At 36.6% G+C, this 15,456-nt stretch overlaps 2 protein-coding genes and 1 long non-coding RNA gene across 5 annotated transcripts in view; all 3 read left to right on the top strand.

Annotated features, from left to right (window-relative positions):
• Positions 1-14,957, top strand: LOC145721654 (uncharacterized). Its single transcript, XR_014145480.1, has 2 exons — positions 1-58; positions 2,444-14,957. It is a non-coding gene; the product is annotated as an uncharacterized LOC145721654 (long non-coding RNA).
• LOC145721354 (ubiquitin carboxyl-terminal hydrolase MINDY-3-like) overlaps positions 1-15,456 on the top strand; it is a 287,265-nt gene that overhangs the window by 46,299 nt on the left and 225,510 nt on the right. The gene's annotated exons all lie outside the window — the stretch shown is intronic.
• The window catches only part of MINDY3 (MINDY lysine 48 deubiquitinase 3), a 66,902-nt gene that overhangs the window by 27,593 nt on the left and 23,853 nt on the right, over positions 1-15,456 (top strand). The window lies entirely within an intron of this gene.

Below are 15,456 nucleotides of genomic sequence, written 5' to 3'. Positions count from 1 at the left end.
CCGATAATCCTGATTGGAAAATGCACAAACGCAGAAAGTGATTAGAAAGAATTTTATGGTAAGATTTTAGGGTCTTCAACTATTTAGGGTCTTCAACTATATAATAAGAATCACATATATCAAGTACCTTTTTTCTCTTTTAGAAGTCTTGACTTTATACTAATTGTTTTGGTACTTACCTTTGTATCTCTGGATCTGGTACATAGTCTGGCACATAGTGTAGGGATTCATTAGTTCAATGAATAAAGCCTGTGCATAAATTTTCCGCACTTGGGTTCCAGTGGTATTTATATCTTCTAAAAATATTTTTTCATGACTCATTCTGAAGCTTCTTAAAAGCATGAGTACTTCCTCTTCAGTGTATTTTAAAACAACTGAATTTAGACTGTTTGAACATGGTTCTTTAAAAAGAGTTGCAAATAAAGAATTTTTCCCTTTGAGATAAAAGCTGGGAGATCACATAAGTAGTGAATGAGATCAGTAATGCTTCATAACATTTATTAGGTCCAGTTTAAAATTTTTTTAAATAAAGTAGTATTTATGTAGTCTTCGTCAGATAGAAAATACGTAAATTGTGCTGTTCTTTACATTATAAGACCTATTATTTGATCATTCTTTGATATTTCTATATTTGACCAAGTAATTTTGGCCTTGTTTTTGTTACTCAAAAAGTAGTCTAGAGGTTTGTTTTTCTTATTTATTTTTGAGTTTGGGTTTATTTCTTTTGGGGGATTCTCTCACTTTATGTTCCATGGCCTGCAACAAACAGGAGCGTAATGTAAATGCTGAGGTCTTTTTCTGTAAAACCGATATGTTTGTATGGATATGTATTTCATGTGATGATCTCTTTGTGCTGATTATGATTAAGTAAAAAAGCATGTTTAAAGGTCATAATTTTCAAAGCGTTCTGTAATTTAACATTTTAAAATGCTTTTGGAAAGCAGTGTAATTCTTGATGTGACACACTGGAGGTGATGGTAGTTGCAACTGTCCTCATTCGTGTGTATATTCATTTGTCAGAAATTTACTGGGCGTATGGTATGTGCCTGGCATTATGCCAGGTGCTGTGAAGACAGTGGTGAGCAAAAATAGATGTGCTTCTGTTCTTAAGGAGGTATACATTCTAATGGGGGAGGCATTCATCAAAGAATCACTTATAAAGCTATAAAATTATAACTATGATGAGGGCTGACAAAGTACAGGTCTGTAAAGCTCTTAAGAATGTATCTTAGTTTTGGAAGATTAGGAATGTTTCCTTGAAGAACTGATGTCTACAATAAGCATCAAGGCATTAGTAAGATGAAATTATGGGAAGAGGGAAAAAAGCCTTCCCTAGACAAGAAATAGGAGCCAAGGACTATGGTGGGAACAAACTGGAAGAGAAGAGCGGGAGCACTGAGGATTCAAGGGGCAAGGTGTAAGATGAGGGTACAGAAGCCAAAACAGGTCTTTGACTAGAAAGACTCTGTTCAAAGAGTAATGACAGCAAAAATCGGTTGTGGGAATAGTTTTGGGGGAAATAGGAAGGAAAGAAACAGGATTAAATTTGCATTTTGGAGATGACTATGGCTGATTGTGGAAAACAGACATCCTGAAGGATAACCTAGGGAGTGGGTAAAGAAGACTTTTGTAGTATTCTAGGTAAGCAGGGGATGTGGTTTGGCCAGGGTAATGATGGTAGACATTAATGGAAGTACATAAATTTGAGAGATCCATTCCTGCGGTAAACTGACAGGACTTGGTGACAGATTGGATTGGATAGATGAGAGTTAGAGAAAGCTAATGAGATGAGTGTTTTTAATGATTAATCGTAGAGTCTCAGAAAGAGCTCAGCAGCTTTGCTCTTGTTGAATGTACCCACTCATGATTAAAGCAATTAATTTTTCATTGGGCTCGTTGACCCAGTCAAGAGTAAAGACTGAGACACTGTAGTTCGGGGTATATCAACAGAATGGCCCAGCCACATAACCCCACAGAGCGGTTTACAAGTCCCACCCACATGGGCAATGCTTGGAATGCTTACATGAAAAACAGAAATCAAAGCAATAGGGGGAGTACGTGGATGGGTTAGCCTGGTGATGGGTATTAAAGAGGGCACGTACTGCATGGAGCACTGGGTGAACAATGAATCATGGAACAATGAATCATGGAACACTACATCAAAAACTAATGATGTAATGTATGGTAATATAACATAATAAAAAAACTTAAAGCAATAGGGGGAAAGGAACTCAATAAAATAAATTTAAAAAAAGAAAGAATGGAGATAGTATAGGACAGTATAGGGCTCAGAAGAAAACTTCAAAAAACCAAAAACTGTAAGAGAAGTTATTATATCCATGAAATTCTGGAGGCTATGAGGAAAGAACATTTGACAGACAAACTAGAAACTGAAAAGTTACTGAAAGAATTGAAAGACAAATTGGAGAAATCTCTCCCCTAGATCGTTGGCAGTAGCTTCCTAACTGAGGACTATGCTGTTGCCCTTCGAGGAGCTGTAGTATCTTCTCAATTCAGCAACTAAAATGGCCCTGTTAAAATGTAAGTCACTTCATGTTACTCTTATGCTCGAAACCCTACATTGGTTCCCCTTCATTAAGCATAAAAGCCAAAGTCCTTAGAATAACTTAGTAGGCCCTACCTCACCTCATCTGATTGCCTTTCTAATCACATTTCCTACTACTCCCCTTCCTGTCTTGCTTGGCCACGCTGATCTTTCCTCTAAGTCAGGAATGATGCAAGCCCTTTGCACGTGCTGTTCCCTTTGCCTAAAATGATCCTGCCTCAGGTGTCTGTATACAGGATTCTTTTCTTCCTTCAGGTCGGTATTCAAAAGTCACCTCCTTAGTAAACCTTCCCTGGTTACCTTTTCTAAGAGGTCAACCCCTTACTCCCCCCACCTTTTCATTAACATTCTCACAGATATAGGTATATTTTAATTGAGGTGAAATTCACATAACAAAATTAACTGTTTTCAAGTGAACAATTTAGTGGCATTCAGTACATTCAGGGTGTTGTGCGACCACCACCTGTAACTAGTTCCAAAACATTTCCATCACTCCAAAGTAAAACCCCATATCCATTAAGCATTCCTTCTCTCCAGAACCCCAGTAACCACCAATTTGCTTTCAATCTCTATGAATTTACCTATCGTGGATATTTCCTATAAATGGAATCCTACAACATGTGACCTTTTGTTGGGGATTCTTCCACTGAGTGTAATGTTTTTGAGGTCCGTCCTCTTTACAGCACGTTATCATCACTACTTCAGTCCCTTTTGTGGCTGAACGATACTCTGGTGTATGCACAGAACACAGTTCAGTTATCTGCTCAGTGGACATTTGGTCTGCTTCCACCTTTGGCTAGCGTGAATAATGCGAATGTTTCTCTACAAGCACTTGTTTGAGTCCCTGTTTTCAATTCTTTTTGGTAAATATTTAGAACTGGAATTGCTGGGTCATATGACAATTCTATGTTCAGCTTTTTGGGAAACTGTTTCCACAGCAGCTACACCATTTTACATTCACATCAGCAATATACAAGGGTTCCAACACTTGTTATTTTCCTCTTTCCTTTTTATTATTATTATAACCATCCTAGTGAGTGTTAAGTGGTCATTGTAATTTTGATTTGCATTTCCCTAATTAGTGACTAATGATGTTCATCATTTATTTAATATACTTTTTGGCCATTTGTATATATTCTTTGGAGAAATGTTTATTCAAATCCTTTGCCTATTTTTGAATTGGGTTGTTGGTTTTTTTGTTATTGAATTTTAAGAGTTTTTAATATATTCTGGTTTTAGGTGCATACCATATATTTGTTTTATATATCTGTCTTTCTCAGTAAGTTCTCTGAAGGCAGGATTTTTGTCTCATCTCCTGCTGTTTTCCACTGCCTAGAACAGTGCCAGACACAGTGTTGGTGCTCAGTAAATTTTTGTTGAACAAATGAATTCCAGAAAACACTGAAGATTTTTCTCAGCAAAAACTGTGATATAACCATGTTGATATGTGAATAAGGGGGAGAGATGGGGACTTAGGAATACTAAGTTGTCTTTGATCGTAAGAATTCAATAGATCTCTAAGCTTATAAATCAAGAAATAACAGTTAATGTATTCAATATCTATACGGAGACTAAAACAGAAGAACTCGCTTTTGCTCTTCTGCCTTATCAACTTAAATACACATACAGATTCTTTCTCCAGATTAGTGAATAAAAACAACTTTGATGAGTATTTATAAATAAGCATTGTCACATATACTCTATCATATTTAAAATTTCTGTTCATGGTTTGAGGATGGGTAAGAAAATTGTTCCTATTCAGTAAAATAACTTTATAGTTTATTTTAAAAGAGGTGTAAAGTTTGTGATTTTAAATTTGAGTGCCAAACTGTTTACTTAATAAAGTTACCCAGATATTTGGGATGTCCAGTGGCCCAAAATAAAAAAATAACTTTTTTATTTTATTGGAACCCTCTTCCTGACCCATGGAGATCATTCAACACATTTTGTAGGGTAGGTAGAGATTTTTCACAATTCAATCTTATTTGAAAATCAATGGTAAAAGTAAATTTAATAATTGACTTTTTATGAGCAGCTAAAACTTCAGATTGATTATAACCATCTTTTTTATCTCCTTTAAGTTTTTAAATTTAACTATCTGCCACATTTTATAAATCCTTACTCTTCCATCTGACTTAGACAAAGTGATCTTTCTTCTTATTAAACCTCTGTATCTTGGAAACAACAAATATGATATTGTACTCTTTGATGTATCTTGGAGAATGTGGTTGCAAAACATACATAGAAACCATCCTGTATAAGTGGGACTTTTATACTTAGGTTATGTGCTATTGCTCCTCAATATTAACTGCAGGGATCGCATAGGAACTCAGATTCATCAAGCAGCAGGGGTTCCACAGAACTGTGTAATAAGAGGATGTGGGTGAAAATGGACTTCTTCAAAGAAGGAAACTTAATTTCCATTAAGTAGGGTGGAGAATTCTCCAAGCAAGTCATTTGAGCCATGACAGAATAAAATTTTCAGATCGGTGCATTGTGAGAGAGTGTGCCTTATAGGTATGGGTAGTATGTTAAAAGTCATCATACCATGCTACTTTTATTTTTAATTCAAGTACCATGGTACTTTTGATAAATTGAAAACTTAAGAACTTACTGCACAGGTAAAAGAAATGATTTTGAGTAGTAGATGCTTGAACACAGAACCTATATTTTTAAACTTAATCTTTTTTGAATCATTTCCCTTAATTAAAAAAAAATAGCTCTTATTGTTAAAATAGGCTGTGTAACATTTTTAAATAATCTTTTAGGAGTCAGGTCTTTTCATACTGAAACATATATACTTTAAATGCCCAAATATCACCTGACAGAATATTTGGGCAGTTGTCCACTTACCTTTTTCTTCTCTCTAACCATCAATTTTCCCTTTGATTTTTTGTCTTCCTTTTTTTATATTTTGGTTTTAGGATTAAATTATTTGGGTCATTTTCATTATTCCCTCGTGAATTGGAACTAATTATGAAATTAATTTTTAGAGCAAATTGAAGATGAGGGCTTTACGTTTGAAAATACACTTTTGATTTTGTTAGAATTATATGTGTATAAAGTAGTAGACAAAATAAATTTGTTGTTTTTGTTTTTATTGTGCATTTCAATCTCAATGTGGGATGACAGCTGCTGGTTCAATATAAAAATAGCTGGAACTCACCTATGTAACATCTAGTTTCATCTTCGGAAGATCGGTGACTAATTTCCCTGGTAATCCATTTCATACTGTCTTTTGAAGTTGGAGGGATGAGTTTTACATCTCTTTTTGTTCTCTTTTATGGTTATAAAAAGGACTCTGTGTGTGTGCAGAGTATCACCTTTGACCTTTGCTGTGATAAAGCAGTTTTCCTTTTAGGTAAGAACACATAAGATGAAAACACATGACTATTGAAACTCAGAATATATAAAGAAACTGAAATGAATGCGAAGGAGGAACAAAACATGTAACTGTTCCTGCATGAGCTGACTACTCTTATGGTGGTATCTGTTACTGGGAGTCTGTTTAGAATTCTTTCTCCAGGGCAAGCTCCTTTTGTGTGTTCATCCTTGGATGTAACGTTAGGAAGACTACTGTGATTAAGTGTTAGGTTTCTTTTTTTAGCTGTTTAAAAACTGGACAGCCCTACTTGACCATTAATACATTTCTCTACATGTCATAAACACAATTTTAAGAAAAAGTGAAACAATGCTTTAGAGACTTTGTTATAAAGAAAATTCAGGCCCTGTGTGTCTTTCCTTGTTGGGTCAAAGTCGTGGAACGTGGAAGGCAGGTTAAATTCACAGGTGGGCATTCTGTAACATGTAGAATGTTGCAGTTTGCTATATTAATGTAGTTAGTCACCCCATCCATTTATCTTAAGTAGATTTGTGAGTCTGTGCTTATGTTTCAATGTCATGCCTTCTCTACTATAGAAAGGAAATGGATTTGAGACCTAAAGTATTTATTTTTATAGTTAAAGTCATAACTTGTCATGTGTGCTTCTAACACCTATCCTCTAACGTAAGAATAGCATCTGGTATTTGAATGACTTGGAAAGTTTGGGTAGAAGTCTACATAAATTAGCAATTTTCATTTATTTAAATTATTGAAAAACTGTGAATTTTTAACCACAGACTGCTAACTGCTTAGCACACTTTGGAGCTAACCCTCATCAGCTATCTGTAGGGTTATGCCAAGGATTTGAGCCGTCATAAATTTTATTTTTAACTGTTTTTATCAGAGATGTTTCAAAATATATTATAAATATTCTTGCCTCCTTAAAGTGACAAATTGCTCTTACCTTCTCTTTCATACTACTCTGAATGCCCTTAGGCAGCCGTTTCTGTGTCTGGTTTTTATTTTTAGGATTTTGCTTGTTAATCATGTCAGTCATGTCAGCCTGCTGACTGAAGGCCATCCCTCTTTCCCTTTCAATTTGTTTCTAATATTTTTTTGTGACAGTAGTCATATAATTATCCAAACAAGGTAAAATATCATTGATAAAAAGGCCTACAGGTGTTCTGTCATGAGTTTTAATTAGAATCGGTGTTGATAGGTCGACATCTCTAGGTGTCTGTCTATAATTGATGGAAATAATTGCAGTAGATACATTGGCTAGCAGAATAGAGCAAAAGGTCTTAATGTATATAATGTATGATAGTGTTAGCAAGTTTGTGATTTTATTTCTCTGTGTTTTTATATATGTCACCCTCTGCCCAGAATGCGACCAAAATCCTGCTCATTATTCATGGTCCAGTCTTGATGTCTTTTGTGTTTTGACTCCTGCTTCTCTTACTCCCTTATTGCCCCTAAAATTTCTTCCAGCTTTTTACCTCCTTGTGATCACTGATGTGAACTGCGCTTTACCTGTTTTCCCACAGGACCCAGTATAGCTACCATTAGGCATTGTACTAAGTCCTCTTGAAGTGCAAAGATGAATGATGCGGTGTAGTAATTTTCTGTTTCCGTTTACTGAGCAGCGCCTGTGTCAGGCATTATGCTAACCATCTTGCATGCATTCCTCATTTAGTCCTTAGGGCACCCCTGTGAGGTAAGTACCATTTCTCATCTACATTTTATAGCCTGGGGCCAGTGAAAAATAACCTCTCCAGAGTTATATACTAGTGAGCGCCAAAGCCAAGATTCATACTCCAGTCTTCTGACTCCGTAGCTTTTCACTTTTTCTGTCCCTTAGGATAACAAAAAACAAATAATTACACAAGGGTGGAATAGAGCCTGGAAGAGGGCAGAGGTGAGTGCACAGGATATGATACTTGAATTAAAGGACATGATAAGTTTTTGACTTAATATGAAGTAAGGGCAATATTCTAGGCTTGGAGAAAAGATAAAGCGAAAGGACGAGATCGGGGATGTGACGGTCCATGCTGTATTTGGGGAATAGTAATTGGTTTGGTATGGCTGAACCATACTGGTTGTGCTAGAAGACTAAGAAGGAAGCAAAGGTTGGGATCAGATATGGGACCAGCTGGAATAATCCTTTATTCCCAGACCATCTTCACCCTACTGTGTCTGCATGCTTAGCTTGATATGGAAGGCTTAATGTGAATTTCCAAGGCATGAATGTAAAGCATGTACATGAAAGTAGAATAACCTTCGTAACGAACAAGTAGAACTTTTCCGTAAAGCTCTGATAAAACTTAAGAGTATTAGAAATTTGAATATTGTGACTACTTTTCATAGTCAAACCCTGTTTCAAATAATATAAAAGGAAGGATTTGTGGGCGAGGGAAGGGTGTATGGTCAGGGTTGTCCCTTAGTTTGCACTGATAACTAATGCAAGCCTGCCAAGCTTAAATTACATAGTGTTATATGGACTACAGTGTAATCTTCATAGGCATTCATTTTCATATGAAACGTAGAAAGTCTGTATATGTGGAGATTCCCCTTTATGCAGCTTACAGTATTACAATCAATGTCAGAGAGTATACATGAAGGGAAAGACAAGAGGAAGAGGTAGGCCACCTATGAACAGGAAGAGCAAATGTACATGTGGCGCAAGCAAAATAAAGCCCCAGCCAGAATATGAGATTTTAATTCCTTTTGCCAGTTTCTTGAAGTAACAACCCTGAAATTTCAGTGATTTATTCCATATTCAAGAAGGAGGCGGGCACCTGGGTGGCTCAGTTGGTTGAGCGACTGCCTTCGGCTCAGGTCATGATCCTGGAGTGCCTGGATCGAGTCCCGCATCGGGCTCCCTGCTCGGCAGGGAGTCTGCTTCTCCCTCTGACCCTCCCCCCTCTCATGTGCTCTCTCTCTCTCTCAAATAAATAAATAAAATCTTAAAAAAAAAAAAAAAAAAAAGGCGGCAATGAGAGCAGTCCATCCCAGGCAGGAGGGATGTTAGACCACTAGAATTATTTAGATTTCCCTGCATGTGTTGGTGATTATGAAAGCATTTCAATAAGGTGAGTTTTGTTATATTTAAATCCTCTACAGACAGTGCACCCCATATTTGCCTATACTGGGTACACTGCTCCCACCATACCCTTTCTCCCCAAACACACACCAGAGCTTATTTCTCTCTTAGTTTACATGGTGGCTGCAGGTGTGTTCCATGTGCCTTCTTCATTCTAAGATCTGGACTGAAGGAGCAGCCTGTCAGAAATGTGCAATTCTCCTGGTAGAGGGAAAAGAGAAAGACACTTGGCAAAGCCACGGGTGGGCACTTCAAGCTTCTAGGAGCTAGCAGAATGTCACTTTTGCTTATATTGCTCTGGCCAAAAGAAGTCACCTGGCCAAACCTATGTCAGTGAGGGTAGGAAGTAGACCCCTCCCAGAGAGGTACTTCACAGCCCATAGCCACAGGCCTTGATAAATAATCCTCTTACAAGGCTGGGAGGCGCAAGAAATTGAGAACAACAATACCACCTAGCACCATAAGTTACTCTGTGTCCAGGTGTTTTAACTGAATTTAAAACGATTCAAATGATAGAGTCTTTACTTAGAAATAAGGAGGAATTTTCTGATTGATTTTTATCCAGGTGATCATTGAATATTAACTTAAACCATTTAAAGAAGTCAGAAAAGAGGTTTTCTTGAATTATGTAGGTATTCATGTGCGGAGAGAGGAATGGCTTAGGTTAGCTGTTCTCTTCATGAAATTCAGTAGTTGAAAGGCTAACAGCTTCTTCACCTGCTTCTTCACATAAGCAAGAGAACACAGAAAATGATTATAGATAACCCAGCAGAGTCATTACTCAAAGCGTTAGGCCTTAGGGATGAATTCTTTGGCAGAAACCAGTTGAGAAAGGCTAGGATTATTAAGGTGAGTTGTATAGTTACAACAATAGGGAGAAAAAGAAGCCCGTTCATTAGTATTAATAATAGTAATGATTCTAATCATGTCCATTGGAGATTTCCTCCTACTGCCGTATTTCTGCTTGTACATTTAGAGTGGTTTTTTTTGGAGAAAGAATCTTGAAGGGCTTTTCTTTATGTTCCTTCCCTGACTTCTCTGCTAATGCAACACAGATCAGCACTACACAGCAGCGGGCTGTTGTGGAGAGAGCCAGGGGCTTTTGCCCATTTTGGGAGAAGTAATGGAAGAATAAGGAAAAAGTCCACTGTCCTAGCTACTTTCAGTTGACGTGGCACTACCTGAATTGTTTCTGACATTTGCACTGAAGAGTATTATGTACTTGAGAGCATTTGGTAATTGATTTAAAATTGGTTTCGTAGTGATTCCCAAAATATTTCCAGAAGTGTAGTTAGTGAGTGTGAGTCAATATGAAATATAAAGTGATTTTAAAGCGAAACATTACTTAAAGCTTAAAGGGAAATTAGGTACCAGTTAACTTTTTTCTTTTGAAGAGATCTTTGTGGCACTATGAAATGTCTGCGAGCTAAAATGTTATATATGTGTGATCATTCCTGAAGTTAGGTAAAACTCTCACAGGTTCTTTGATTACTTAGGAGATTTATCTTGATAACGATGAAAGGTATAATGAATAAACTTTAAATAAGACCTTTTTTCAGTCAAGAGCTACTTATACCTAGCCAACGAACTGAACACAGGCCTGCCTTATATTTCAGTAGGTGTTTAGAAGGATAGCTAATGTTACAACATTTTAAAAGGTTTATGGTGAACAGCGAATAATTAGAGGAATAGTGCAGACAGAACTACATGAAAAAGAGATACTTGTTTCATGACTATAGGATATTAGATAGTCCCATTACAGCTTGGCTTTCTTTTTCCCCTTCTCTTCTATAGCACTTTGTCAGTTAAGGAAAGTTGGTTGGAGCTAGATAATTTTAAAAAGCTATATTGTTTAGCAATCCCTGTTGGCCAGTAAATTGGCTAAATTGAAATTGTTTGTTCTGACATTCCTCTGATAAAAGTATCTGATGATATTTGACCAAGTAGAGAACTACTTTTAGAGTAAAAATAATGTTGATGGTAAATCAGAGTTTAGATAACTAAAACACTAATAACTATTAGGTTTAGTATCTTTTCCCAGTGGAGGTACCTAAAAGAGTTTCAGATGCAATACCCATGGAAATTTTGTTCTGCTTAATAAAGCTAGGATAAAGAAAAGAAAATGCTTACAGCTAGCCTTGTTGACTTGGATAACTTGGAATTACATCATTAGAAACTCTATTTATAACTCAGTGGTTTTCAGAGGGCGGGGGGTTGATGTATGTTTGGATTTTATTTTAAGAGGTAATTTTCTTAATACTGTTCATCAACATAAGCATATAGTAGCATATTTTTCTCTTTTCCATTAGATTGTGACCATAAACATACAACCTAGGTCTTTACCATTTAACAGGCTTGCCAGCCAGTATTCAGAACGTTGTGGGTGTGTGCATAGTTGTATTCAAAAGTATTAAATATATAAAAGCTATTGCTATATGAAGTCCTAGAAATGGAAACCTGAAAGGTAAAGTTCTCGCATTATTCCTCACACTACAACTGTTACTGAGAGTTCTCTTTAACTTCATCCTTTATGGTCAGCGAGAAAAATAGAGCAGTTGTATCTCTCACTAAAATATTTTGTCTTTATAAAGGACACTTTCTCAGTTGAATGAATTCTTTACTTCCCATTCAAACGTGCCATGCAAGTATGAAATACATTTGACATTTAATATATTGCCAGATTCACCACATGGATCATTCTGTTCAAGATCCTTAAACCAGGAACCTTGTTCAGAAGTCTTTAAGTGAAATAAATTGGCCAAAATTAGTGTTGGTATTTGTCATTTTAAATCAAATTGGAAAGTTAAAGTGTTCAACATGGAACACTTTAATGGGAATAGGTAGTTTTATAACTTCCCCAGATTTCATCCATAAACATTTAAACATTACATAAACAACCTTTAACAAAACATCATTTTCTATGATAATCTAAAAGCGTTGTAAACAGTCAAAATAGGCAAGCCAGTAATCAGTTGGGAAGACTATACTGGCTTTGATTTGTGGATGAAAACTTTTGGAATGTTTTCATTGGAATTTAATGTTGGGGGGTGCTTTTCCTTTTCTTTTGTCCCTCTAGCATAAACACATCCTAAAATGAGTGGTATGATTAAAAACAGTTAATTTCTAAGGAGTTTAGCCAATTAGCTATTAGTATATCATTGAGACAAAAGGAGCAAAACAAGATTTAAAAAAAGATCATGACATAATTTACTTTATTAATAATCACCATTACAGTTGCTGGGTTCATTATGTGGAACCTGACCAGTGCCATTGGGTTTTATTTTGGGAGGAGAAAAGGAATTTCTCTTGAGGTAGTTCACATCTGGGTTGTTTGCTCACATCCAGGGTTTGGAGCTACTTATTTTACACTTCTGAACTTCAACCACAGTGTCTTTCTGCAGTCCTCCATTCTGACATCTTTGAAGTAATCTGTCCTCCGTTTCTGTGTCTCACCTCGTAGGTTCTCCAGCCCTGGCCTCCTCCAGTGCTCAGGTCCTGCTCCCACTGGCCTATGAGCATCTTGCAGTTGGCAGGCATGGAGTGTTCGTAGTGTGCTCAGCATTAGGAGAACTCCATGTGCTCTATTTGGATACATAACCGTCACCTCCTAACCCCTGGTGTTCACAGTCAGATTCATTCTTTCATCAAGGCTGATTTCCCTTCCTCACTGCGGCTTTTCTCACAGTTCTAGTCCCCCACCCACAGCTCTGCTAATTCCTTCCAGCTAGGATTCCCTACCCTCTTTTGAGCTGAGAGCAAAGTATCTTCTTCGTAAAACTTGTTAAGGGACACCTTTGTATTCCCAGATGTGTCAGAAAGAAGGATGTTGAATATAAGTGCCAGTGCACTTGGGGAAATAATATATTCTCTACAGCATGGGGCAGCAGACTGGCCCACAGGCCAGATGAAGCCACCAGCTAGTTTTGTAAAATAATTTATTGGAACACATCCATGCTTATTTGTTTATGTATTATTGTATTGTCTTGCTGCTGAGATCATATGGCCCTATTTACTCTCTGGCCCATTACAGAAAAAGTACGCCAGCCCCCAAATGTTCTAAATGAACATTTGTTAAACCAGAGTACACTGGGAGTTGTGCCCAAGCTTCAAATGATCTTCTAGATCAGGCCAGCATATATAGCCTGTTCAAACAAGAATAATACATTTTCTAAAGCCTAAGGTTTTTTTTATGTTCATAACCAGAGGTAAGCGATATGCAGTGAACATTTCATTAAGTCTGTTTTAATTCTTCTCTACGTTAGCATATTTTTTATTTATTGCACTTAGAGCTTAGAGATAAGGCATTAGGTAGTTCACTTTCAGTTCTTTCACGCACCTGCATTTTCTGACATATTTAATACCAGAGAATTTGATGTAAGCCTTTTTCTGTGGCTAACACTGGACTCTTCCTCGTTAGCTCAACAGTAATTTCCCAAAATTTCATTTTGTAAGAATATTAAAGTAATACTTCAGCTGTATTCTTTGCCCCCTCTTCCCCTGAAAAGATTTTCTTTTGTGACCGAGAAAAACAGTATTTCCTTTCCCTTTATTTAGATAATTCAAAGTCCTGTTTTAACACCCATTTTAAGCTTTTCCTCATCACTTACTAATAACAAAGGTTGAAATGCAGCAGATGGTTAATAGAAAGAATGTATCCTCATCTTGGGCCAGTATAAGTTTACCCTTGGGTAAAATCTCATCTGCAGCTCTACCTTCTCCTCATCCAGAATTTTAGTGACGAATCCCCAAATTCCAACAGCCATGCTAAAGGGAAGAATCGAAAAGAAGTGGGGTTGGAAATAGTTAAGAAAACTAAAGCTTACAGTGAACTACATGGAGCAACTTTTGTAATTACAGTTGGAAGTGATAAAAGTAGCTAGGGGATCATAATAATAGCCCCAGTGTTAGTAATTGCTCCCTAAATCAGAGAGCTGACAACATGGCAATCCTAGCGTCAATACGAAGTTAATTATAGGGCTAAGGCCGTACTGGTGATGTATTATAAAAAGGAAAGAATGTTTAAGAAATACTATTTTAAATAGGCTAAATAAACATAACCCAAGAGTCTGGCATTATCAACCCAAATTACAAATTCATTCTTCCTTTGACCCAGCAGTCCTACTCTGGTGCTCGATCCTACAGATAAAACTGTGCATGTATGAAAATTACATGTTCAGGTTTATTTGGTGCGGCTGTGTTTATCACAGCGAAAGATCAGACATTGTCCAAGTATCCAGCAATGAAGGACTGGGTGATAAAATCAGAAAGGGATTGAAAGGCCAGATGAAAACATGCCACTTGACATGCAGTTATCTGCAAAGTAATATTGAAAGTGCAGGGAAAGGAGACCCTAAAAGTTGCTATCAAGGGATAGTAAATGGGAAAGAATTGTACATTCCCAAATTTTACTGTGTTATAAAATAGCACTTTTTAACTTTATTATGTGAAATATGTGTAAGGGCTTGCATCTGTTGTTTTCCCGTTTCCATTTGACTTCTATTTCCATACAAACTGAAGCACCTTGTCTCATCGTAAGAACTACACTAATTGATTCTTACACTTTGTTCCTTCATCTTTGAGATAAAGAGGGGGGCGGTGATTAGGCCAAAAGTTACTATAAAAATTTATTTCCACAGAGGAATAGCATTTCAAATTGTATTTAACAGTTTTATCCTATAACTTGTTAAAGAGGATTCAAGAAGGTAAAAGGGGATAGTTAGAAACTTGTTCTCTAATGAGGTTTGTATGAGTGAACACAATTTTAGACAAAGGCTCAGGCCAACGCTATGAATAGAGGAAAACAACTGTAGCTCAGAGTCTAGATTTCTATCAGTCAGATAGAATTTTGTAACAGTTTAAATATGTGGAGCAAAGGTTTGTGAAGAGTCTAAGATAACATTGAATTCTGTGATTTTTTTGATAAATTGTAATATTGCTTACTATGCAAAGAAATTAGTCGTGATAGAGAATTTTATGGGAAAAAGAAATCTGCCTTCAAGATATTTCCTCTGAGTTAAGAAAAATTAAACTTCTGGACGTGCAAAACTTGATTATTGATCTGTGGCTAGGTATTGCTATAATAGGTTTACCAAAGTAATAAATACCAAATGTATTTCTGTGTAATTGCTTGCTATCATATCTCTGGATTTAATTCTTAAATATTTGAAAACTAGATATATTGTAAGTTTTATTTCTTTTTATTTGAACAATGATTAAAGCAAAAGTGTAAGTCATTACTTTTTGCAGGTTGCATTTTTATAGTAATCATTTAATACTAGATTTTCCACGTGTTTTTATATAAAGCTTCAGTATCATGCTCACAACAATTGCCTGTGGTTGCACTATTATTCCCATTTTTCAAATGTCCAATTAGGGCGCCTGGGTGGCTCAGTTGGTTAAGCGACTGCCTTCGGCTCAGGTCATGATCCTGGAGTCCCGGGATCGAGTCCCGCATCGGGCTCCCTGCTC

Source organism: Leptonychotes weddellii, chromosome 5 (assembly GCF_054177405.1).
Source record: "Leptonychotes weddellii isolate Sample4059 chromosome 5, ASM5417740v2, whole genome shotgun sequence".
In the NCBI taxonomy this organism is placed as follows: Eukaryota; Metazoa; Chordata; class Mammalia; order Carnivora; family Phocidae; genus Leptonychotes; species Leptonychotes weddellii.
This window is presented reverse-complemented; position numbering and strand designations above follow the sequence as displayed.